The 4136-nt window shown below is 45.1% G+C and overlaps 1 protein-coding gene across 1 annotated transcript in view; it reads left to right on the top strand.

The window, feature by feature from the left end:
* Positions 1-4136, top strand: part of Rin2 (Ras and Rab interactor 2) — a 102648-nt gene that overhangs the window by 93848 nt on the left and 4664 nt on the right. The gene's annotated exons all lie outside the window — the stretch shown is intronic.

Genomic DNA, 4136 nt, shown 5'->3' on the forward strand with positions numbered 1-4136 from the left:
ACAAAAAAAAAAAAAAAAAAAAAAAAGCAATCCCAGCCCTGGGGAGGTGGAGACACACTGGCCAGCCAGCCGGGCCAGATCAGCAGTGAGCTCCACACCAAAAGAGATCCAGTCTCAGGTAACAAGGTGTATGGAATCTGAGGTTCCTAATATCAAAGGTTGTCCTCTGATGTCTGCCTTTCTTTATTCGAGCATTCGTGTACACACACACACACACACATACACACACACACAAAAACTGGGAGTACATACAGGGAGTGCTGTCCATTACCTCCTCTAGCTAGCTCCAAAGTGTCTTTATCACCCCAAATACAACCCTGTGGCTCGGAAACCAGTTCGTGGGGTGCTTGACATCTCACTGATTAACTGCAGGGCACATCTGGTTTTTTGTTTGTTTGTTTGTTTGTTTGCTTGTTTTAATTTAAAGCTACCTACTAGCCTGAGTGTTTTGATACATGCCTCTAATCCTAACACTTGGGAGAGTCAGAAATTCAAGGTTATCTTTGGCTAAATAGTGAGTTTGAGGCCAGCCTGGAATACATGAGACCCTGTTCCCCCAAACAAATTATGACTTTAAAAAAATTACAGTAATAATAGTAATTCATTGTAGAAAAATTGAAATTAAAAAGGAGAAAATGCAACCACGCCTGAGAATAAACATTTAACTTAGTAGAACTAAGCATTCACTGGAATATGTTTTCCCTTGGTTGGGTATGTCTGTGTTTGTTTGCTTGTCTCAGTACTAGAGATTGAACCTAGGGCCTCATATGTGCAAAGCAAGTAGCCAGTCACTGAACCACAGCCCTTAAAATATCATTAACAATTATGGATTCTTTTATTTAGAAAGTTGCTGGCTTTTTATTAAAGAATAGTCACACTGATAGAAAAATAGCCTGCTATTGTTATCACTAAAATCAATGAAAAGCTGGCCTTAAAAAAAAAGAATTGTTGTTCCAAACACACCACCATTGGCTTGCTTGCCGTTGACTTTGGTGTTCAGGTTCAGTCCTACCCTGCGTTCAGGCTTAACCGAGGACATCCTAGCTCCTTATGCATCAGTTAGAGGTTGGATCATGAAGAGCCTTCAGATGCTTGACTAGGTAGCTCACAACCTTGAAAGGCAACAAGAGCTGGGACTCTCCTGTGAGCCGGTCATTCCGGAAGGAGACAAATTGGGGCCTATGTGCACATCTGTTCATTATTTTCAGGAGTCTCTTGGGCACCCAGACGAGACCCTGAGGAGGCAGCTGTGTTTTCTCTGGGCCTGTTGAGTTTCAATCTGGGCTTGAGCACAAAGGTCTACCTATCCTTGGGATGCCCTGGGTTTGCATCATCTAGGAATCTCCCACAGAGGGTGTCAAATACATTGTCATCTCCAGGATGTCCTCTAAGGTCCTCAGGTGTCTACTGAATCTTCAGGGTTGCTTTTCCTATCAAAGACCTGCTCTCCCTGGTCCCTGAGACATGCCCGCCCCATTCCTTTTTGGCCACCGCCAGCTTGGGATAAGTATCCTTCATCCCGTCCCCAAACCAAGGCAGATAGATGTGAATGTGCTCTTCCGGCCTCTGTGTCTCACCTGGCCATATCCATGACATTTCAGCCAGGGACCCAGATATTCCATTATGAGCCCATGACTCCCACGGTGTCTTTTCCTCTTCCAGGGGTTGGGCAGTAGAGAAAGTGAGTGCGGCTTTGTTCAGGCATCGAGGTAGACATTTGTAAGCTCCCGTGTGGCGCCTCCCCTTTTCCCACCATGTGATTATTGCGGTTTGGGGTTTATCTTGGTGGTTTCTAGTAGCAAGAAGACCCCTTGAGGCTTTGTGTCCCAGTCTCCCTTAGAAAAGCATCCTTCTGTTGGTGACAGTATGTACTTAGATGCTTACGTCTTGTGGTCTGAGGACAGAGACAACCATTTCCTGCCCCATTTCCTGGCAGTGCCTCAGAGTGAGGTCCCAGGTTTCAAGCTTGTCTTCTTAAAGGAGAACGAAATCAGCATTGCATTGTGATAGATGGGCAGAATTGTCTTCACCTGCAGGAATCCCTGTGAGGAAAATAAAGGAATTTTAAACAGCCCGTGGGTTCCTCTGCATGAATTGTGCCAGGCACTCTGCTAGCCTTCCTTCCCCGGGAGAGCATGGCTCAGGCAGGCTGCCTGCCCGTGGCTCCAGACTAAGCTCTGAGGTATTGAACTGCAGCTCCTCCGATCTGGATCTAGAGGAGCTGCGGTCATGTGTCACAGGCCCATGCTTTCTGTGGCCTGTCCAGAGCTCTCTTGGGTTGACTTTACAACAGTCACGTGTCTTTTCTGCTGCCTAAGCAGCCATTCTCATTTACGGCCCAGCACCATAGATCCCCTTGCAAGCTCTTGCTTCTGGCGGGGGTATAGTTTTGCTGAAATTGAAAACCTTCCTCTAATTGTATCCACATGTTTCTGAGTGTGGCCAGTTCTGTGTCTCCAGCATTTGAGGTTTTCTCCTTAGTGGGCTGAGCACATCAGGGAGGTGGAGTCAAATTCAAAGTCCAAGGAACCCCTCACCACCCCACAAAGATTGTAGCTCCCGGAGCCACAGTTAAATGCTGACACCAGGATGCAGTCTGTTTGATTCTAGTAGTCTGTGTAGATTGCCCCGAACTCCCCTGTGTGGCATTTACACACTTGAGCTAGCATTTTAAACTGAGTCATGTGTGACTTATTCCTGGGGCAGATACTAAGGATTAATAATTTGTAGCAGAGGTTGCTATAGCGATCTTAAATTGTGGATGGCGGGGTCAGGAAAACTCTAAACAAAAAGCCTGATATGGGCTGACTTGGCTTGTGGCTATGGCTAAATGATAGGGCCCGTGGCTAGCATGCATGAGGCCCTTCACCCCAAAGCACTGCAAAGAAAGAAAGAGGGGGCAAAAATCCCCATCGATGACTGCCAACAAGAAGGCTGCTTTGCCAAGTTCAACCCCAGTGTGGGTTCACAGGCCTGCTACCCCTGCTCCTGAAAGGTGAAACCATTTCAATCCTGCACATGGGTCAAAGAGAGTTCTGCAAGGCTCCCTGTGGGCAACTAAAGGCTTTGGCCATGAAAGTGACACTTCTTTCTCACTTAATTGCAATGAACTTCTGGTCTATGAGTGAATCAATTGCCCATGTCTGCCCTCTTTAATGTGTGTCTCCACTTTTGGGGAACAGGGATTCAGGTTCTCATGACCCCCATGTTCTGTTCCCCATCCCCATGTTTCCCAGCTCTGTCTTGAACACACAGTAGAACTCTAATGGATATTTTGTCCTTTTCCCCCTAAACTCTTTATGTAGTGTTTCTGTTCTACAGGGTATTATAAGTCAACTAGCGATTTATGGGAGGATTACGTCTTTAAATACAAAATATGTAGCATGCAGGGAATTCTTACTACACCCTCAAAATGCCCCCTAGTGGCGCTCAAGCACATTTGCAAATTCTTCAGCAAGCAACTGATTTATTTTTAAGACAAACCAAGAAAAATACACATGTCTTAAAATGTCTCTTGTCTGTCAGCACTCCTCACAGACAGGAGAGATGAATTTTAATGGCACTCTCAGAGGGATACCACTGTTTTTAATATGTAAATCTCTTTTCTTAAGTGTGGGAGCAGAAATGCTGTGGGCTCTCTCTGGTGTTCCCTGCCCTTGGCACAGGCTTGGGTCACCCCATAAATGTGTGTGAGATGAATGCTTGAGTAGAGATGAGTGATATGCTGTAGGATGTGTGTCTCTGTGGAAGCACTGGAGAAGTCACCGTCTACTTCCATGTCTGTAAGGCTCTGCGCCTGAGAATTCAATCAACCACGAGCTGTGGATATTTAAGGAAAAAAAAAAAAAAGAAACAAACACATACAAACTTTTTTATTGTTCTTTCCCCTAAACTCTTTACGTAATGTCTCTGTTCTACTGGGTATTTTAAGTCATCTAATGATGATGTAAGATTTATGGGAGGATTATGTAGATTATATGCAAATGCCCTGACTTTTTAAATGAAGAGTTAAGCATCCATAGATTTTAGTATACGGGGTCAGACCCTAGACTCTGTCCCTAGAATTGTATACAATATGACATTAATGCTCGTGCATCTCCGCTGCCATCGCCAGTGTAACACTCTTTTTTTTTTTT

Source organism: Mus pahari, chromosome 3 (genome assembly GCF_900095145.1).
Source record: "Mus pahari chromosome 3, PAHARI_EIJ_v1.1, whole genome shotgun sequence".
Lineage (NCBI taxonomy): Eukaryota > Metazoa > Chordata > Mammalia > Rodentia > Muridae > Mus > Mus pahari.